Genomic DNA, 23,132 nt, shown 5'->3' with positions numbered 1-23,132 from the left:
AGTGGTGCATTTGTGTTGTCTGTTGTAAACAGGTTAGTTTTAATAAGTTTAGTGTTTTTATGATTAGTAATAGCATTACTGCTTTGCACTTGTTCATGTACCTTGTGCATCCATTAAAATGATTAAATACATTTTTATTGGTTTATTTATCTGAGTCACTTTATTGCTGCTACAGAAAGATGAAGCGATTATAATCCAGAGACTGAATTACATCAAAAGTTTCTATAACTACTAACCATTCCAGTTTTCACTGAAGTCATATTTTCCTCTTAAGTTGAGTGAGATGTATCCAACTGCATTGATATAGTGGGCTGAAAACGTTGGTGCTTAATAAATAACTGTAGCAGGAACATTTTAAACTCAGTAATAATATTGATGTTAGGATCCCTTACAAACTATGCAAACTACAGATACATGTTTTAAAAATTAAAATAATGTTTAGCATGTATATTTTTATAAAGCACTATACAAACATTAATAAGCTTGTTCTTACGACTCTTAGGTCTTGCTTCTGTAAACACTTATATAAATGTTAAAGTTTCAGCACGTGAGTAGTCCTGTTGACTTCAGTGAGATTACTCAGATGCTTGAAGTTAAGAATGTGTATAAGTTTTTTCCAGGATCAGGGCCTTAAACCCTGATTCTGCAGTGAGCTCTACATGGATGCATTCCAGGATTGGGGCCTAAGAGCTAATTAAACAATAAAGACAAGACAATAATAACTATCAAGTTGAAAACCCTCAAAGAGGGATTGAACCTGCTACTATTGAAGTCAGTGAAAAATGCCTATTGATGTTAATGGGATCAGGATCAAGCCGTTAAAATACATCTACCTTTCCACACACTCCCATTAAAATGATGATTGACCCCATAACCAAGAGAGAGAGTAAACTTGCTAAATTTTATTTATTTGAGGTCCAAATTCAAGAGGTGTTGGTCACTCTCCTATCCCACTGTGGATGGAACCCTTTAGGCCTTGTCTAGTTTAAGAAAGATTTTGGTGGGAGCCCTAGTGTAGAGATCCTGCCATCTGTGACATAATTTTCAGAATCATGTTGAATAGACTTGCTTCCAGAAAAGTTGGAAGACAGTGGGCCCCAATCCTGCAACGAGTTGTGCCCTGGATTGTGGCCTGTATCATTTGACCCCCTGGGAAGCAAGTCTGTTCCACACTGTTGAAACTGTGGAGGTAACTAGCAGGCTGTCTACCTTGGGTTGCTGACATGGGTGTCTGCAATGATTAAAAAAAAAAAAAATCTTTACTATAGAGGGGGTCTGAGAGAGAGACTTTCATTTTGAGCTCGTTTCAAAGACAGTTTTAAAATTATCTGTTTGATGAAGGGATTTTGAAGTGTGTTTTGTTGAGATCTTCAGTGGGGCATGGTCTAAGACATTTTAATACAGGTGCCAGTGAAAACATCTTTACATAAATAAATATCTTTTAATCTCTAGTGACACTGCCTGAAGCTGCAACAATTTGGAGCAGTGAGCTTAGCTTTTTAAAAATATAAAAAATAGGTTTTTAAGTGTTCTTGAAATAAACACTCATATGTATCCAGATGCTGCAAAATGTTTCCTCATGAGGGAGATGCATTATAAACTGCCTTAAAATTACATTTGAAAAATGAACGAGATTTGGCACGTCTGCCTCTTTAAATCTTACTCATTCCAGGTTGACAGCCCTATGGTGTTTCTCTGCCGTTCTCACTTGTGTGTGTGGCTATTTTGAAAGAGGGGGGTGGGGCATCACAAATGTAAATCCTTTGAAAGAGGTGGGGGCAAGTTATACCTGATTTTCTTTTCTTTTTTATTAGAGGTGCGTGAAGTTTTTTTAAAAAATGAAATAGAATTACAATCGTTATTCTCCCTCCCTTCCTTCTTCCCGTGTTTTGCATTTTAGGAAGCTCTGTTGAAATGTAATCAGGCAGTGAGCTGAACCTCTATGTGTCTGTGCCTGCCGGGGTCCTGCCTCCGGAGCCCGTGCGGGGATGTCTCGGAGACCCCGCGCTGACTGCTGCTCAAACATCACGGTGAGTTTGTTACAATGTAGCAATTTCTCTTTAAATCTCTTAACTCTCTCTACCTGCAACTCAGGGCTGTGACAGGGCGAAAAAAACTGGGGAGGAGGGGGGAAAAGGGAGCCTTGCACCCCTCCTAGGGTAGCATCCCTGTTCCCTTTCCATTGCTCCCCCAATCCAGTTCCCCCCCAAACAGCCTCCTGTTACTGCGTCTGCAGGTCACGTCTACAGAATACAATGTAGCTTTATAAAACGATACATAACGTTCTATCGTTCCCTGCACAGACAGAGCAGTGGAAAGAGGGGTGCTGGGTGCCCCTTTCTCAGATCCTCACAACCTTCTGGAATCAGCCTTCTCCCCCTCCCCCAGTAAAGGGGTGGGGGCTTTGGGGAGGAAAAAAATGAGCAGTTAGTTTGCAGTGTTGGATGGTTATGACTTGGTTTTGATTTCTCGGTTGAGGTTGTAAAGCCATCGTCTGTCTCTGTTACCCCACCCCCCACTCCTCTCAAGTAAAAACCAAGAAGGATGCCTACAGATGGGTCTTATCTTATGCTCGATTTTAAAATAAATGTTTTAATGGAGAGATGAAGCAGAACAGATTTGCATTGTCAAAATAAGGAAGCCTTATCTTTATGGTTGCTGCTCTGGAAGGTATTACAAAAACGGTACATTGGGATTTGACATGGTATGGTAAAATCAAGCCTGGAGCTCCACTGAGGAGAGAAGACCTGCCAGTTAAGGGTTATCCTTCACTTGCTCCTCCCTTATGAAATTTCAGACTTGTGTTTTTGGCATTGTTTTGCAAACCAGTGTGTGTCTGCTCAGCACTGATTGATTAAAAAAAAATGCAGTGCAACTTGGTTACAGTGTCTGGTAAAGAAAACTAAATGAACATTATTAACCTTTTTTGCAAATGGGTGTCTCACTACTTTTTTGTGGTCCTGAAGTTTGGCTGCATACATTTTAAAAATACATTTGGTAAATAAACCTGCAATTGATTATATTCACACGCTCCACATTTTCCATTTGTGTGTCTATTTTGGCTTGACTTAAATTTTAGGTGACAAAAATATTTTTGAGAGAGCATTGCCCCTATTTTGGGGGGTGGAGGGACATTTTAATATAACACACAATATGTTCTGCTCAGTTTTTTCTTGTGTTTTGCATATCCTTCTCATTGTCAAATCTGTTAGATTTCTGCTAGAGTTTATCCAAATATCTGTATACTAAGGTATTATTGGTAAACAACACACATGCTTCACTGAAAAGTAACTGAACTTTGGTGAGGTATATAAACTTATTTTAACCCAAAGTATAACTAGCTTTTCCAAACCAGTTTAGATTGACTGACTGGGACTGAGTGTGTTGTATTGACTGATTCTTTCTCTGTGGTTGACTCAAAGGGTTCTGGTCAAACTCATGTTGTGTGTATTTCTCTGCAGTGGTATTTCTGTGAGTACAGGTGCTACTTATCAAAACTGTCTGTTTACCACCACATACACAAGGAAAAGTGTTTAGAAATATCTTTATATGGGGCTGAGATGCACTGATTCTGTTGTGCTCAGGTTAGGTTTTAAAATGGCATTTGAAAAATAAGATCACAGTATTGTGCTCCATCATCCACTGAAGTGTGTCTAGGGTATTATGGCTTTTCAACGCTAACTAAAAATATTTTCAGTTTTGCAATCAGTATTTTATCATTAAAATAATTGCACTAAACATCCATGATCTTTCTAGAACAAGAAGTCAAAGTGATATGGGTGGCTTTATTTCATTTGTTATTTAGCCTCATTTATTGGTGAGCTTCAGAATAATAGACATGTGGATGTTTCCTTTTTAAGTGCTTGAGCAGTCAAGTATTTCGCTGTAATGAATCTACTTGTGAATTTTTACAGATTACATCATTTAGTGTCAAAATCCTACAGTAGTCTGCATTCTGTTCTTTGTTTGGTCTTCTTGCTAAGCAGAGCATTCAGTTATAACTGTAAGACTAATGCAACTTTTAAAATTGATCAAATGCAGCAGCTTTGAATTTTTCTTTCTTCCTTAAAGAGTTCTGATTCCAAAAATGAAGAGTGTAATTGATTGTTCAGGGCTGCTATTTTCATGGCTGTAGTTTAGGCACATGTGGCATTTGCATGAATGCTCCTTAGCAGTGCCAAAGTTCCTGTCTTTTGCCAATTATTATTTGCTTCTTTGCCATTTGGTGCAGATCCACTGTACTGTGCCAAGTGGGAGATGAAAGTTCATAATTTTTTTTTTTGTTCTGTTCCAGGAGTAAATGTATTTCTCATACTACAACTAAGAATGGTTTGGGAGAATCAAAGTTAATTGAAAACATTAAAATATGGTGGTGTTCTATTTTATTTGGAACAGAATTACCATAGCATCCTTTTTCTTAAAACCAAACACTGCTCTCTGTTTCAGAGCCTTACTATGTGAAATATAAAACAATACACTTTTTTAGGTTCCCCCTACCCCACTCCCCTGTTGTAGTTTCAACCTGAGTATGGAGGCTAAAAGCAAAAAAAAGCCATTACAAATATTATTTACAAAGCATAAAGGAAATATTCAGTGCCTAGAGAAGATAGCCTTGGAACATCCCTCAAAATTCATAACCCCACCTCTGTTTTATACATGTGCCAAGGTTTAGGTGCTAGGGACAGACCAAGTAATTTGAAAGTGCACACTGACTTGTCTACTTTTAACAACCTGCTTACTTTTGACCCAGAATTTTAATTCCAAGATTTTTGTAAAAAGTCAGGGGGAAGTCATCCAAAGTCTCCATTATGTGCAGAAAAAGAAGGAAATCATTTATACAGCATTCTAGTGCATTCTAGGTGCTTTACAGACAAATACAATAAATACAACTCCCTGCCCTAAAAAGCTTACTATCTCAACCCCCCAGTCCTTTGGTGTGATGTGGCTGGAAAGACCGCCTGTGCTCTTACAGAGACTCAGCAGGTTCACTAGGATTTTGGATGGGTGTGGGAATCTGTTTTCACTGTCTGCTTCCCGTCAAGTTCCAGCATTGGGGCCTAAGGCCTTGGTCCTGGAAACATTTAGGCATGACTTCACTCATGTTTATCGCCATTAATTCAGTGTGACTGCTCACTGAGTAAAGATATACACGTGCTTAAGTGTTTGCAAGATCAAGTCCTAGTTACAGACATAACTCCACAAGTGGAAGTGATAAATTATATGAGGGAAATAGGATGGATGAAGGAAGGACAAGGGTTATTGTTTGAACTTCTTGGTCACATAAATTTTATATACTCATACATAAATATACCTTTTTATATTGTGATAAACATAGATATTTTTAAACTGTAGTATATTCATTTTAGTGTAATCTTGGAGAGTAAGTTAAGGGTTAGGATGAAGCTTTTTGGCAAGGGAATTTACATGTATAAAAAGAGACAGTTGCCTTTTTTAAGACTGAGGGAAATTATAGATAATGTAGCATGCTGTTTAGATTTCACCCCTTACAGTTTATTTAAAAATATATGAAAATGTTACACCCCAAGTCTTTAAAGGATTGGTACTAAATAAAGAATAGTTCTCCAAGTCCAATGGAAAAAATATATAGATGGTGATAGATCTGGAGCTTTTAGAAAAGATGAAGATGCCACATTTAGTGTTAGTTTTCCCAACTCTGGCTTTTTCCTTTGTCATGCGTTTTCCCTTCCAGTGTATGTCCACGGACATGGTTTATTTTTCAAATAGCTATCTTCCTCCTTTATTTTCCCTGAATAAAACTACTGCTTCTACTTAGAACTATTTATAATTAGTCACTTGCCCTCAATTGATATATTTGCATGTATGGTAAATCCAATTAATGTTAATCTGCATCCATTGGCTAGAGTTGCCAATTTTCTGATTGTGTAAAACCGAACACCCCTGCCTTGCACTGAGCCTCGGCCCCTGCCCTGCCCCTTCTCCGAGGCCCCGTCCCCACTCACTCCATCTCCCCTTCCTCTGTCGCTCGCTCTCCCCCACCCTCACTCACTTTCACTGGTCTGGGGCAGGGAGTTGAGGTGCGGGAGGGGGGGTGAGGGTTCCAGCTGGGAGTGCGGGCTTTGGGGTGGGGCCTGGGATGAGGGGTGTGGGGTACAGGAGAGGGCTACTGGGGCAGGGGGTTGGGCTGCGGGGCGGATTAGGCTCTGGTCTGGGGTGCAGGTCCCAGGTGGGGCCAGAAATGAGGGGTTCGGGGTGCAGGAGAAGGGCAGGGGATTGGAGTGCGGGGGGTGAGGACTCTATCTGGGGGTGCAGACTCTGGGGTGGGGCTGGGGATGAGAGGTTTGGGGTGCAGGAGGGGGCTCCAGAGTGTGGGAGGAGGTGTGGGCTCTGGGGTGGGGCTGGGGATGAGGGGTTTGGGAGTAGGAGGGGGCTCAGGGCTGGTGCAGAGTGGTGGGGGGTGGGAGGAGGTTCAGGGTGTGGGGTCCCAGCGGTGCTTACCACAGCTCCCAGGAAGCAGCCTCCAGGTCCCTGCAGCCCCTAGGTGCAGGGTAGCCAGGGAGGCTCCGTGCGCTGCCCGCAGGCATCGCCCCCACGGTTCCCGTTGGTCGCAGTTCCCAGCCAATGGGATCTGCGGAGCTGGCACTAGGGGAGGGGGCAGCGCGTGGAGCCTCCCTGGCAGCCCATGTGCTTAGAGGCCACAAGGACCTGGCAGCCGCTTTCGGGAGCCCCGCGGAGCTGGGGCAGGCAGGGAGCCTGTGTTAGCCCCCAGGCCCCTGCTGCGCCGCCAGCTGGACTTTTAACAGCCAGCCGGCAGAGTCCATTTTCAACCCCGCGCCTGGCAACCCTACCATAGGCAGGAGACTAGACCCTTTAAACTAGGCTCAGCTTTATTTGGGTTCTCTCAACCCTGCAAAAGGTTGACACCAAATAGAGAAGTCCTTTCAGGAAAGAAGAATATGCAGAATATATGTGTTCAAATGTCACATAAAGGCTGCAGAATCTGCTTATAGTGAATTTGAATCTAGTTACATTCTGTTGTGCATAGAGTGAAAATCCTGAATTATTTCATATGTGCAAACTGCAGTGCCAGTTATAAACTACTTCACTGTTGTTCTGCTGTGAATTTTCACTAGGATTTCACTGTGCCGTTAATATTTTTCTATGTACTGGTCAGGCTATATGTGCATATTCCCCCATTCACAATACTTTGTTTAAAAGAAACATCACAGCCAATTCCCGGTGGGTAATGCCTCATCTGCACTAGACAATTATACTGTGTGCTGTTAAAATGTTAATATTGGCCTGTGTGTGACTGGCACAGTTCAGAGCCTGAACTGTATGTCCTATTTCAATTGCATTTATCCCCTTGTCCACACACCTTTACAGTATAGTAAAACAGTGCAAGCACCTTGCCTCCTGGAAACCTATCCCATCATTCCTGGCACAGCCATAATGCATAGTAGCTTGTGGGAATACAGAAAACAGACCAAAAGTTTCCAAATGAGTGACCAGTGTACTGTGGGACTGTGGAGGACTAATTGTAATGTGCTAGCGAGTTTACTAGCGCTTCTTGACTTTGTTAGCACTGTAACATCACAAGTTAGTACTGGCTAAGAACAGACATTACTTAGACTTGTAGAAGGCCCTCCCCAAAGCCACATTCCCCCTGCAGTATAAAGGACTAAAAAAGTTGTGTATAAACAGTATAACTAAAATATGCCTTTAGATAGTTTGTATGTATGTTTGGCATACGTGGGCTAATGTTATGTAATATGCCAAAATTCTCCACTGTGGACAAGGCCTTAATCTTCATGGTACGAGAGCCACTCCCATGCATTGGCAACCATATTGGTAGTCTCAGTAGAGAACCTGAATTTTGATGTGGCGACTGATCTATTTTCTTATCTCTTGAGGTGTTCCTTCCAGGTGAGGGTCAAGCCAATTGGTGAGGCAGTGCAGAGGAAGTCTCTGAGGAAGGTTGAGGTAGGCTAAATAGGTTGAGGACTTTAGTCTTCAGTGTTGTCAAGCTACAGTCCTTTGCAGTTCCGAATGCTGTTACACACCACTCACAAAAAGCACCATTATTAATATCTTTTTGTTCACCCCCACCATGACTCTGTTACTTTATATACTCATAATTTCTGTATTAATTTTTTGTATTGAGGGATCCACAGTGATTTACTGGCAGTCATTAGAATAATCAGGAAGGTAAACATACTCTGTTACACAGTCTAGAGGGGTAACTTCACAAAATCACTTACATTAGGGACTGTCTCTTTCCATGTTGAGTCTCGAGGGAAGGAGGAAATTGTGCCTTCATCTGTGTGCATGACTCCCATTAAAATAAATAGAAACCTTGCCGATATGCATTTGAAGGTAGCATTTGTCCCTCAAAGAACGACTGTTTCAAGGCAGTTCTGGTGCTGAGGCAAACATACGAGCAGTGGTACAATACTGGCTGTCATTCAATAGTAATTTTCAGTTATCAATAATCTCTGCAGGGTTGTTTTGTCTTTTCCTTCCTTTCTTTGAGTAACATTTGATTTCACCTGCATTAGCTGTTAACCATCGGGGGTATCAGTTCAGCCCCAAAGCAGTGTTGCCTTCTCATTATTTGTGGTTGGAACCCATCCACTATTGCATTCTTGCTTTCTCAAAGCTGGGGACTCACACATCTGTTCAGTGTCTTCTGTTTGAAACAGTCAAACAGGTTGATGGCATATCATAGACTCCTTTGCACATGACAACTCAGAATACACCTTCAGAGTTTCCCCCTGCCCTCAAGAGCTTTGGAACCTCAGCTATAATTATCATCCTTTCCATATCTGTCTCAAAGCAAAGGAGTTTGCACAAGACTAACCTTTTAATGCAGTAAACAGATATATAGTCAGCCTTCTCACACTCCCCCCCCCCCCCCCCAACTAGAACAAGGACAGCCTGTTTTTGTAAATCATCCTGGTGACCACTAAGATGCATAATCACATAATTTTCATCAAAAGTATAAATCACAGATTTGTGATATTGTGTCCACTTTTATCCCTTTTTTAAAAAATAATAAAATGACCCAAGCCGCCTTTATCATTAATGGGTTTTATATGTTGTATAGAAATGTTGGAAGATGGTTGAGGTCTTATCAACACTGGGGTTTGTCCTGATCTTATCCACTGGTGACCAACCACTGAATAACTACACTGATATAAACCCCTAGCATAGACCGGAAAACCCACTGTTACACAGAGTGAGTTTACCCCTCCTTGATACTAGGGTAAGCTTCACTGATGCAGATAGCAGACTTCCCTGTCTACACTAGGGGTTTGCGCTATTGTAGCTATGCTGGTTGCTGTCCACCAATGGCTGAAATCCTCAGTGGACTTCAAGGACTTTAACAAGGCTTAAAAATTTTACCTGCACCTGCTTCCTTAGGACTAAGCTTATTAGTCAAGATGAAAAATACCTGTGCTATCCCCGGCCCTCCCCAAAGCCACATTCCCCCTGCAGTATAAAGGACTAAAAAAGTTGCGTACTGTATTTAATTGTAACATATTGCTAATCAACCTTGTGTTTAACAAGTCTTTTCAAATATAACTTGCTACAAGAACTGATTGAATAGAGAAAAAATGGAATATATTTGCTGAGTTACACCAGTATTAATGTAGCATTATATTTGCCAGACAGGATTTTTCCCGCTATAGAGATGGTCTCAGTACCACACAAACTCTAGTTTTGCCAACATTCATTTTAATCCAAACTAAAACAATCAAATAATATATTTACCATATCTCATTCAAACACTCCTACTTACTACATCTCTCTTGCTATTGTTTAGTTTCTTTCCTTTCCTGTCTCCGCTCTCTCTTTTCTATAATAGATCATGGTGTATCTTTTCCTGAGTTGTCTTTGGTGTGTTTCCTTTTTCTTTCTCTCTCTTCTATTCACTTTCTAATTATTGTGTTGTCCATCTCCTCTGATACGTTTTCTTCTCCCTCCAACTCTTTCTTTACTTCTCTTTTTTTAACATATTCTGTCAACCTCTTCCTCTTTCCCAGCCCCATCCATGCATGAAGAGGGCTCGAAAATTTTGCCGGACCACTAACAGCAAGATGATTGCTGCTACAGATGGATATGAAGGAACATGCGCAGGGTGGGGGATGGGAGGGGGAGGGAAAGGGTGCCTCCACTGTTCAGGACAACTTTACCCCTCCATGAACTTTCTGGCTGCTGCAGGGAACTGTTTTTGTCACTCCATTTCCCCAGCCTTCACATTTTAGTACCTGACTCCACTGTCTGTCTCTGCTTTTACTCTTTGCTTTGTCAAGCATCAGCAGAATGAAATTGACCCGATTCTTGTCATTTTCATTGCTGCCAAGAGAGAACTGAAAACCAGCCATGAAAACTAACAAGATTCTGCTCAGTTTTCACTCTGGTGCAGTTAGTGGAAGCTCTAAGCAGCAGCAGAGGCAGGAAGACAAAAATCATTGGTTTACATTCAGGTTAAAGTTTTCTTTGTTCCCGTAAGCAGCTGAAATACCTGAAAGATGATGCATGTACCAGACAAAGTTCCCTACTCATCCGGGACAAATGGATTTTTTCAAGCCTTGGTTGGAAAAGTAACATGAAAATGGTGAATAGCTTAAAAAAACAGTTGAAATCAGTTTCAAGTCAGTGGTGGTCAAAAGTAATTGCTATCTGGTCACCCTTCAACCATCTTCTGTGTAAGTAAACTATTGGTTTTAGCCCATTTCCTAGAAGGGTGGGTGTCCATCTCTCTCTCTCTCACAGACACACACTCTCCCTCTCTTTCACCCACCTTGATTGGCCTACGTGGCTGCATCTACATTAGCAAATAATGTGGTCCATAATTCATCTTCGCTGCAGCTGTAGACAAAGGTGCTAAAGGTGATCCATACAGGTTTGGGATGTAAGGCACACTGTCAAGAAAGCCCACATTACTCTGTGAATCAAGGACATTAGTCTCCAAGGACTGTCATTCTGGCACCTTTCACCATCATAAAATTCACTTAAAATATTTTTGACAACCAAAATGATTAACAGTCTCTGCTAATGTATTTGAATTAAGACTTTCTTAAGAGATGGGTCAGAAAACAACCCAGTGTTGCTCATTGTTTAGGCAAATCATGATGAGGGTTTTCAGACTCAAGGAAGATTTCTGCCCTGCACACAGCAAGTGCAGAGGAAGGCATCCCTCCCTCTCTCTCTCTCTCTCTCTCTCTCTCCTGTCCTCTGAAAAGAGAACACTTTGCTTTCTATTGTACTCCTCCTCCTGCTGTGGTTGAGGGAATGTGAGTCTGGAAGTGATTTCAAGCAAAATGTTACAAGTAAATACAGCATGTTGGGGGAGGGGGAAGGAAGGGAAAGGAGAAACAGAGGGCAGTCAGGCTCAGAGTTCCATTGTTAAAAGGAAGGTCCCCTGACCTAGAAATGAGACATTTCAGTCACCACCTAGGGACATGGCAGCATCAACCAGACAAGAACTGGACATTCTTTCAAACAGCATTGTCACATCTTTTTAAAAAAATTATGTGGTATCTTCCTAAATATGGTAGAGAGAGAATTCATACTTGAAAATATTTCTTCTCATGTATCCTAATTCCTCCCATCAACCTGGGTTATAATTATTAAGGACATTTCCATACAAAGGACCAGTCATGCCTCCTGGAAGCTCCCCACCTGAAGTCATCCTTCTTCTGGGAGGGAGTGTATTTTACTATTTGCAGAACTAGGACAGGTAGGTCTAGGCCTGCTCAAAACTAAAGGCCCATTCCCTCAACTAAGTGGGAGGAACCAGTAAGCCCAGACTGCAGTTGAGTAGGTGGGACAAGGAAGGAGAAAACAGGAATGAGAGTGAGGTCAAGGGTTAAAAGTGAGGGAGCCAGAGAGAGAAACTGAGCAGAGAATCCTGGATAGCGCCCACCACTCATCAAAGTCATCTAAGGAGACAGTGGACACTGCCCACAGGGTATAGACGCCGATTTCCTCTCTATCTGGGGAGTAGTATATCCTCCTTCCGCCCCAGGCCCACCCTCACTCCACCTAGGGTTCCCAGTCAAAAAGAGACCCTGGAGGCTGCAGTCAGCACTGCTGACCAGGCTGTTAAGTCTGGTTGAAGTGGGGCTGGCAGACTCCCTACCGGGCTCCTCACGGCTCCCAGGCAGCAGCGACATGTCCCTCAGCTCCTCGGCAGAGGGATAGCCAGGGGCCTCTGCACATGTTGCCACCACCCTGAGCACCAGCTCCGTAGCTCCCATTGGCCAAGAACCACGGCCAATGGGAGCTGCGGGGGTGGCGCCTGCGGGCAGAGACTGCGCACAGAGCGCCTGGCTGCACCTCCGCCTAGGAGCTGGAGGAACATGTTGCTGCTTCCAGGGAGCCGCCCACACCCCAACCCCCTGTCTCAGCCCTGAGCTCCCTCCCACACCCAAACTCCCTCCCAGAGCCTGCACCTCTTTCTGCACCCTTACCCCAGCCCTGAGCCCCCTACTGCACCCAAACTCCTTCCCAGAGCCCTCACCCCAACCCCCTATGCCAGGAGGTGCAGGGTCCCTGTGCAGGAGGTGCTGGGAGGGAGGGGGAGGAGTTGATCAGTGGGGCCACCAGCAGGCAGGATGCACTGGGGGGGAGGAGGGGAGCTTGGCTGCTGGGTGCTAAGCACCCACTAATATTTTTGGAACACTCACAGAGTCAGCGCCTATGCCACAAGGAGTCTATTCTAGTGCTAGGGCAGGGGACTGAAATTACAATACATAGGTTCTATTCCTGTTTCTGCCATTAACTTAGTAGGTGACCTTGTTCAATACCCTGGTCTTCTCTGTACCAGTTTCTCTTTTAAAATAGAGATATTACTCACCTTTATAAAGTGCACTAAACTCCTAAGATAAAATACACTGTATAAGTGCAAAGTGTTACTGTGAGAAATGATTGACATCATAAACACTGGATCATGTAATCTCTTTTCCTTCCCAAATTTAACACCTTTGCAGCCCACATAGAGGCAACATCTGTATGGCTGGACATGGACTTCATTTAAGAGTTAGTGCTACACCTTAATTGGTGGAGGATCTGCTCTTGAGCATTGCATGGCATTCTTTCCTACTCCATAAGACTGAGCATACTGCCAACATAGTGCTTCCATTGCCTACCAACGTGAGGAGGGACTAGGACCAGAACTGAACCTTCCTCTGCCACCTGGATAGTTCAGCACCTGTAGTTTCTTTATTGTGCACACCAAAAATAATCCACATGTAAAAGAATGTTCTCTAAAACCACCCAAAGCATAGCAATTCAGAGACCAGTCTGACATTGTGTGTGTCAAGATGTGTATCATCAGTTTGTTGCTGCCAGTATGGTATCAAATGCTGGTCTGAGACCTCTGCAAATAACTGGAGAAAAAGGGGATGTGCGCTGAGGACTGAATAACTTTGAATCTCCTTTGGTTGAATTGTTACATCTTCACTGTTGCTCATACGTTTTGGTGTACTTCAATTCCTTAATATTTATTTTGGCTAATAGTTTTCCTATATAAGTGTGTTTACAAACTTTAAGAACATTATGTGTGTGTGTGTGTATATGACTTCTGGGAAGGTGAATTATTGCTAAATATCATATACTGAGTTGGACTCTTTCATCCCCTCCTTTAGCCTCAAGTTTTGGTGTATAAATCCTGTTGATATGCAAAAATCCTTAAATGTGGTAGCTTGTCAAAACTTCCTCAAAATTAAACATCTGTTGTTAAAAATGAAATGAACCCAAAAAATTTCCACCCAATTGAAAAAGAAAAAAAATCATTCCAGTGTAAAATAGTATCTTTAAAACCCATATGGCCCAGGCTACGAAGAGCTCAGAACTGGATACTCTAGACCAGGGGTAGGCAACCTATGGCCCGCGTGCCAAAGGCGGCACGCGAGCTGATTTTCAGTGGCACTCACGCTGCCCGGGTCCTGGCCACCAGTCCGGGGCCCTCTGGGTTTTAATTTAATTTTAAATGAATCTTCTTAAACATTTTTAAAACCTTATTTACTTTACATACAACAATAGTTTATTTATATATTATAGAAAGAGACCTTCTAAAAAGGTTAAAATTTATTACTGGCATGCAAAACCTTAAATTAGAGTGAATAAATGAAGACTCGGCACACCGCTTCTGAAAGGTTGCCAACCCCTGCTCTAGACATACTTCCTTCTGTGTGTTCCTTTGACTGACAGTGTGGAAAACTCCATCAATCTGAGGCACTGTGTACACTACAGATAAAATTGAATTTGGGACCCCCCCCCCTTCCAACATCTTTGCCCACTAATGAAATAGCTTGAGAACTCCTGCCTTAGTCCTCTGCCAAGTTGCCCATAGTCCTGTTTTGTAGCACTGTTCTCAGGAAGACAACAACAACAACAGGTTTCAGAGTAACAGCCGTGTTAGTCTGTATTCGCAAAAAGAAAAGGAGTACTTGTGGCACCTTAGAGACTAACCAATTTATTTGTACTCCTTTTCTTTTAACAACAACAACCACTCTCTGTCCATGCAGGTTAGGGAAATTATGCCAGAACCTTGCTAGCAAAATCTGTGTGTGTGTATCTATATTTGTGTGTGTATGTGGCTTTAAAAATCCATTTAATGTTATCTGGGGCCATAAACCCTAAAAAGCCTTAATACAAATTGTATGATTGTTGCATGGTGTCCCTACAGGGAAGAGTTAAGGTTGTTTTGAGTGCCTTAAGTATGCCTTTCTTACCTTAGTGGGTTTAGATTTCTTTTAAGTGTAACCTTGACTCTAAATTTCCTGTTTGTAATGCTTGATTTTGGGATAATTGTAGCATCTTTGTAATGTTCATTTACCCTTAAATTGCTCTCAAATGTTGCCCATTTTAATGTAGTTTTTGTCTGAGAATTTTATTTATATATATAAAAAAATAAAATGAGTGTGTTTTTGTGTTAAACGTGTATGTACATATTGGTGAACCTTTTTTATAATTTGTACATTACTAAAATTTGCCTCCAAGTGGTTGTGGGAGCGCCAGGTTTGAACATTCTGCAGATATTTATTGTTACATTTCAAACCTGTCTTAAAATTTGGGGTTGACAATGGTAATGTTCAGAGTGGCATAAGTGCAATGCAACTAGCTATTGTCATTAATGTAATTAGGAGCGAGAATACAGTATTCTATCATCTTCAGTTTTATTGTAATAAACTCTGCATGCATTAAGTCATTGTGCCCTGATAGATTTTTATTATTATTTATTTTTTTAGGCAGGAGGGAAAAGGGGGGAAAGTGTTTGAAGGCTAACTGTAGAAATCAGCATGGGGGGATTTTTTTAAAAAATACTAAAGTACAGAAAAATGGCTATATACAATATAATTTTACATTGTTTTAGGTTAAATATATTTATGTAACACTAGTAGTTTTTTTGCAAAGTATCATCCTCCATAGTGCCAACTTCAGGGCAGCTGTATTTTCTAGGGGTTCTGGGAATCAGGCTTCTAGGTTCTATTGGCCACTCTATAATCATGTATAGGTCACTTCCACCTCACCCCCCACTGCCATTTTTAAAGGAGCCTGATGAAGTTAGACACCTAGTGAATTTCATTGGAAGTTGCGCACCTGACTCCTTTAGGATACTTCTAAAATCCCAGCCCCAGTCTATAATATGGGTATAATGATATTAAGGTACTTCACATTGTTTGAAGGGTTTGAGGCTAGCTAATTAATTGAAAATCACTTCAAGATCTTTAGATGAAAGGCACTGTGGAAATGTAAATCATTATCACAGTGACTTTTTGCAGCTGTTATGGATTACAGGAAAAGAAATGGCGGAGGCAGTTAATTTTTTTCTTCGTTAGATATTTAGTCTGAATATAAGCAGAATTGTGTGGACAATTTTAGTGTTTTGTTAGCATGTTTGGCAGCTAATAGTTAAATTGTAGGTTTTGAATGCATTGTTTATAAATAAAACATCATATTCCAGCTGATCAAGTCCCAGTTTCCAAAACAGATAAACTGGTTTTTTGTTTTTTATTATTTGAACAGCCGAAGAAATGTTTTGTGGCACAAAGTATATATACTTTTTTATTAAGGATGTTATTTGGGGAACTAATTTTCACACCCCCTCCTATCCCATCATGGTGTAAGGGAATGTAAATTGTCCTTCCTATTCCCCTCTACACCCAATGTGATTCTGCAGTGAAGTCGTCATAACGTTGATAATCTGATACATTCATTTCCATGGCAGCAGACTCATGTTACAAACATCAGTTTCCCTGCAAAATCTGTCTGTTTTATGTTCAGTGTTCTTATGGCACCCATTGCTATGCTATTTGAGCATCGCGCATGAGAAGCTGGCCTCTGTGACACTAGACCATTATTCAAACCATAATTGAATTGGAAAATTAAGTTTATTTAAAATTTAGTTTCCTTTGCCTTAATAAAATCATTTGCTGTTTTTCTAGAGCACCTTTCATTTGAGGATCTCTGTGCTTTACAAAGTTGTTAAGTGTTGGTATCCCCATTTTACAGATGGTAGAAATTAAGGCACAGAGAAATGAATCCTCTTGTCCAGATTCACATAGGGAATCCTCCTCTGGCCACTGGATATTTTTGTTCTCTATTCTGGTTCGGGAAGTGCAGATGCATGGCATCACTGAATATTGGCTCACAGGAGTCCTGACTCCCATGACCCTGTTTTAACCATTAGGTTACCCTGTCTTCCTTTAAACTACTGGTAATAGAAATTGCATTTCAAAGCAAAAAAATACGAATGTCAAGTAATACAACATAGATCTGGACAAGGCGGGAAGTTTGCACACGTAGTTTCATGTTTGAAATGTTTTCCTTTTACCTAGTTTTAGCTTAATATGAGAACTACTTTTTCATCTCTAGGATGATATGCATTATAAAGGACAGATCAGTCCAACTAATTTTAGAATGCAAGGGTTTTGAATTTTGAGAAAGTAATTCAAAATTTTGGGTCCCATTGTCGGAGGTACTGAGTATCCTCACCTGCCCTCTGCACCTTATAGGATTAGACCCTTAGTTTGTTCGAACTATGTCAACATGCTGTTTTTTTCGTCCTGTTATAGTTGTCTTTGCTAATGCATGCAGCAAAATTTTTGCAGAGCATGTCAATCTGCCTGTGTCCCTAAAGTTAAAACTAAATATGTTTCCAGTCCCTACTATCCCTTTCCTAAGAGATAAAATTATAGTTCAAAGAAGGCCCACAAATAGTTTATAGTACTACAAGTTTCTTTTGGTGAAAACTAGCTGATGTCACCCAAAGTAATCAGTGAAGTAGGATGGCGAGGCCAACAGATTCTAAAAAGAAATGTTGCTATAGAAAATCAGCACGGATGATAGTGTCTGGTAAATGCTGTAAAAACTTAACCACTGCTCTCTCCCTGGGTGATTTACATTCCTTTCAAACTTACTGGTAAACATAAATGAGTCTGAAAACAAATGAAAGCAAAAACAAAATGAAAGCAAAAGCTAGACCTGGACAAGACAGAACATTTTTAAGTTAGAACCATCACGTGTACGTTCTGGTTTGGCTCTCAAAGCTAGAACACTGGACTGAGCTGTTAAAATTTGTTATGCACACCGTATGGAAAAGATGATATCTAAAATGACATGGCACACATTAAGGTTACTGTCGCCACCAATTATTTAGAGTCAGAGTCAATGAAAAATAAACTTTCTTCAACATCAGGCGAGTCAGAGCTGGCCACAGCAGTGTTCATCTCTTTATCATTTAGTCCATAACACCTCAATCTAAAAGTGCTCAAATCTAATCAGGTTCAGGCATGCTCCAAAGTCCATTTATTTATCCAGGGTTTGAGGGAGGGAGAGGTAAGGTGAAGGCTGGCCATAGCTGAGGGGAGTAAGATACCATTTGGAGGTGAGGAGTGGTTGCTAGTTTTATTCTTATATGTCGTATGTGTTTCAACATATGTTAAAAAAAACAGTCAAACACCTGGATCCATTAACTTGCTTTTTCTTTCTTCTTTTCATTATGCAGTGAAAGAAAAATGTTTAAAAATCGTCTTGCCTGTTTTTAATGGAAAGGCCCTGCTGTTGAGAGCTACAGTGTTAGAGGTGTGGATGTTTGGGGGAGGGAGATTTGACTTCTTTCCTGGGGGTCAGTGTTACATCTCACAATCCTTGTATCCATGACAGCATAGTGCATCCTTGGCATTAGTACTCGTCGCCTAAATAGTTTACTAACACCCCTTATGAATAGAAATTAATGTCAGAATGAAATATTCTATTGTACAACCTCAGAGTTCAGATTTTTAAAGAATTCCAAAACCCAGATAGGCATCAAGTGTCAACATTTATGCTCTTTATTGAAAGGTCTGTTTAGATACAGTGACAGGGCTGGATAATACAGGCATTGATTTCTGATTTATAAACAGATTTTATTGGTTTTTGGGACTGAGAACTTACTACGTTTAGGAATGGGTCAAATTGATCCACTGCTTGTAAAATCCCTGCATTTACCTCCTGTCTGTCTTCACAGTTAGGACACTCAGAGGATAGTTTTTATAATATTATTGTCCTTTTTATTTCCCTTTTTACAATATGACTTCACACTACAACTTTATTTTGTGTCTCATCTTTCATACAAAGCCTCTGTAAACACTGAGTTAAATAAAAGAGTTACAGCAGTAGTGAGATTGTGTGGAAGAGCAGAGAGGAGACCAGTGATAAACGAGCCTTAGAAGTGGTGAGGGGAATACAGAGCAAGATCTCATTTACACTCTAATAACTATCATGTAAGGGGAAACAATAGTGTCTCCTCTTCCCATACTTCCCTCCTGGAACATAGTTAAAACATGACTTGATCTTGCAAGGTATATGGGATTGAACTGAATCCTGTTCCTGAATCAGGGTGCATAGGAACTGTGTAGGAACACAGTTCAAATATGATTGGTTTTGTCTACATTGTGAGTCCAAACCATGTTTTAATTGTGTCTTGGGAGGGTGAGGACTGTGGTCTATCAGTATGGTGGTGGTAAGGGTATAAACAGAACCACACTCAGATCTCACCATTCCTATAGATCATTTAGTGTTGGTCTTCAAAATGGTTTTCAGTATTTTCATTTCAGAGTGGTAGCCGTGTTAATCTGTATCAGCATAAACAACGAGGAGTCCTTGTGACACCTTAGAGACTAACAAATTTATTTGGGCATAAGGTTTTGTGGGCTAAAACCCACTTCATCAGATGCATGGAGTGGAAAATACAGTAGAGAGGTATAAATACACAGCATATGAAAAGATGGGAGTTGCCTTACCAAGTGGGGGGGTCAGTGCTAACAAACCAATTCAGTTAAGGTGGAAGTGGCCTATTCTCAACAGTTGACAAGAAGGGTGGAAATCACTTTTGCAGTGCTAATGAGGCCAGTGTAATCAAGGTAGCCCATTTCAAACAGTTAACAAGAAAGTGTGAGTATCAGCAGGTGGAAATTAGTTTTTGTAGTGACCCATCCACTCCCAGTCTTTATTCAGGCCTAATTTGATGATGTCCAGTTTGCAAATTAATTCCAGTTCTGCAGCTTCATGTTGGAGTCTGTTTTTTGAAGTTGTTTTATTGAAGAGTTGCCACTTTTAAGTCTGTTATTGAGTGTCCAGGGAGATTGAAGTGTTCTCCTGGTTTTTGAATGTTATAATTCTTGATGTCAGATTTGTGTCCATTTATTCTTCTGCGTAGAGACTGTCCGGTTTGGCCAATGTTCATGGCAGAGGAGCATTGCTGGCACATATCACATGGGTAGATGTGCAGGTGAACGAGCCCCTGATGGTGTAGTTGATGTGGTTAGGTCCTATGATGGTATCCCTTGAATAGATATGTGGACAGAGTTGGAACTGGGTTTGTTGCAGGGTTTGGTTCCTGAGTTAGTGTTTTTGTTGTGTGGTGTGTACTTGCTGGTGAGTATTTGCCTCAGCTTGGGGGGCTGTCTGTAAGCGAGAACTGGCCTGTCTCCCAAAGTCTGTGAGTGTGAGGGATCATCCTTCAGGATAGGTTGTAGATCCTTGATGATGCGCTGGAGAGGTTTTAGTTGGGGGCTGTAAGTGATGGCTAGTGGCATTCTGTTACTTTCTTTGTTGGGCCTGTCCTGTAGTAGGTGACTTCTGGGTATCCTTCTGGCTCTGTCAGTCTGTTTTTTCACTGCCATGTTGATAGTGGATCCTCCGGTATAGTCCTAGAATCATAGAACTGGAAGGGACCTCAAGAGGCCATCTAGTCCAGTCCCCTGCAATCATGGCAGGACTAATTATCTAGACCATTCCTGACAGGTGTTTGTCTAACCTGCTCTTAAAAATCTCCAATGATGGAGATTCACAACCTCCCTAGGTAATTTATTCCAGTGCTTAACCACCCTGACAGTTAGGAAGTTTTTCCTAACGTTCAACCTAAACCTCCCTTGTTGCAATTTTAGCCCATTGCTTCTTGTCCTATTCTCAGAAGTTAAGAAAAACTAATTTTTCTTTCTCCTCCTTGTAACAATGTTTTACATACTTGAAAACTGTTACCATGTCCCCTCTCAGCCTTCTCTTTTCCAGACTAAACAAACCCAATTTTTTCAATCTTCCCTCATCGGTCATGTTTTCTAGACCTTAATAATTTTTGTTGCTCTTCTCTGGACTTTCTCCAATTTTCACACATCCTTCCTGAAATGTGGCACCCAGAACTGGACACACTAGTCCGGTTGAGGCCTAATCGGAGGGGAAGAATTACTTCTCATGTCTTGCTTACAACACTCCTGCTAATACATCCCAGAATGATGTTTGCTCTTTTTGCAACACTGTTGACTCATATTTAGCTTGTGGTCCACTATGACCCCCAGGTCCCTTTCTGCAGTACTCCTTCCTAGGCAGTCATTTCCCATTTTGTATGTGTACAACTGATTGTTCCTTCCTAAATGGAGTACTTTGCATTTGTCCATATTGATTTTCATCCTATTTACTTCAGCCCATTTCTCCAGTTTGTCCAGATCATTTTGAATTTTAATCCTATCTTCCAAAGCACTTGCAACCCCTCCCAACTTAGTATTGTCCGCAAACTTTATAAGTGTACTCTGTATGCCATTATCTATAGTGGTAGTTGCTGTGTAGATGGACCAGAGAAATAAGGTTTATGATATTGGTTAGATCAAGTCCATGGAAGTTTTTAAAAATGAGAGCAATTTTTAACTGAATCCCCCCAAAATGGGTAGGTGATGGAATTATTTGAGGTTGGGAGTGATATGGGCATGCTCATTTGAACTCTATCCATTTAAAAAAAATCTCTTGGAAATATGAACAGAACTTCATTTATTAAGAAAACAGTCCAAATACTTAGCCTTACTAACTATGTATGATAGCCATTTGTAGCATAAAAATAAAATTTGTACGTAGACTTTGTTTGGCAGCAGGAGGGGGAGTGTTTAGAAATTTGATTCCTGCAGAAATCACCTGTAAGTTCACTTTTTAAAAAATCCTGTCCATTGTAAAAATATAGTGAAGGCAGCTGGGAAGGGTGGAGCATTCCTGCAGATCCTTCAGCAGAGTATGCATTGAAATGGAGATTTCCTTGATTCCCTGCAGGATTCTTGCAGATTCTGCAAATCCCTCACTGCAGACCCTACAGGGAAATCGTAATTTTCAGCTTTCTGCACTGTAGGATGCTTTGTTGTTGTTGTTGTGGAGTTATCACACACATCCCCACCCCCGTTCTTCGTGCATAATAGAAAAACTGTTTATTGTGATGTTGGTAGAGGTGGTTGACACAGAGGTGAAAGGGGGTTATTTCCTTTTTCATGCGCATGTGTGTAACTCCTATTGTTGCTAATGGTATTTACGCATGTGCACTGAGGTGAGAAGGGACGCGCTAGATTTTTTTTTCTCCCAGAGAATTGCTATGATACATCTTGGACCTTTCCTAGCTTTCAGATCATACTGGCATCCCACAGAATTACTGATTGTGACATAGAAAGGAGACAAGCATGGCTCTTAAAGGGAAGGAAACTATCTCAAAAGAGTCCTCAATAATAATATAACTGAGAACCGTTAAATATTAGCCTACATTGAAATTTTAAAGTACAAATACACCAGTTATGGCAGTATTTATAAATCTGGTATTGCATTTTATCTCCACTTTGCGACTGTACCCTCATATAAATTCAAATTTCCTTATCTCAGTAGAGCTCTGAGTTGACAGGCCTCAACAGAAGGAATGTCTAAAATTGATGGTAATTATTGTAGAGGTTTTTCAGTGGCCTGGGAATAATTTGGCCATTGAAATCGGAGGCAAACTAAATCTTAGAAAGTAACACAAAATCTGTGAGTGAAATATTTAGGCAGGCTCACTTTGTTTGAAAGGATTATTTTTCTTGTTGCTTTAATTTGCTTTTGTCTCAGGAGGCTAGTGACAAAAATAATTATAGATGCCTTAAGACAGAGCACTAAAACTATATTTTGTACATTTTTGTTTTATGTAAATCTGCATCTGAGTGTTTTTAGGTGTCATCTATTTCTTATGATCCATGATACTTTGCAATTAACTTTATTTTTATTTTGAAAAAGGAACAATGAATGCCATATCCTATATTCATTGCAGACTCAAAAGTTCAAGAATTTATTTCATCTTTTTAACATTAAGTAAGGTGAATGGAAGCCAGAGAAAATTGGAGATAAAAGTAAGAAATTAAACTTTAAAAAAGATTAATTGATGGGGAGGATATAAACCCAGAGGCACTGTGTGTAATATGATCCCATTCTTCAAATCCCTCTGTAGTAGGAGTGTTAAACACAGACTGGAGAGAATGAAAGATTGTGTCTAGAGAACAATTTATTTGGACATATTAGGTAAAATTTTGAAAAGTGCCTGTGTGACTTAGGAGCCTAAAGACACTAGTATTTAGGCTCCTAAGTCGGTTGGGCACTTTTGAAAACTTTGCCCATCTTGCCGTAAGATAAGGGATGAACAAAACACCAGATAATACAGTGACTATGTTTTAGGTGGAATGTCAGGGAGGAGAGCAAGTATATGCTAACAGTAAGGTGTCTATTAGATGGTGTAATAGACTTCCAAGGAAAACAGTAGGAATATGTACAACTTGACAAAGCCCGAGGGAGGAGATTGGAGGGGAAGCAATCCTGCAGTGGTCAAG

General features: G+C 40.8%; 1 protein-coding gene across 15 annotated transcripts in view; it reads left to right on the top strand.

Moving 5' to 3' along the window:
* The window catches only part of BICRA (BRD4 interacting chromatin remodeling complex associated protein), a 112,605-nt gene continuing 89,473 nt past the window's right edge, over positions 1 to 23,132 (top strand). For 5 of the 15 annotated variants that reach the window (XM_043534500.1, XM_043534499.1, XM_037884289.2 and 2 more), the window contains exons 1-2: positions 1,747 to 1,772; positions 1,901 to 2,030. The gene's annotated coding sequence lies outside the window, so the exon portion shown is untranslated. Of the gene's footprint in view, positions 33 to 1,744; positions 1,773 to 1,841; positions 2,031 to 23,132 lie in introns of those variants that run through there. The other 10 variants (XM_043534501.1, XM_043534496.1, XM_037884291.2 and 7 more) reach the window with 6 other exon arrangements.

Source organism: Chelonia mydas, chromosome 23, assembly GCF_015237465.2.
Source record: "Chelonia mydas isolate rCheMyd1 chromosome 23, rCheMyd1.pri.v2, whole genome shotgun sequence".
Classification (NCBI taxonomy): domain Eukaryota; kingdom Metazoa; phylum Chordata; order Testudines; family Cheloniidae; genus Chelonia; species Chelonia mydas.
This window is presented reverse-complemented; position numbering and strand designations above follow the sequence as displayed.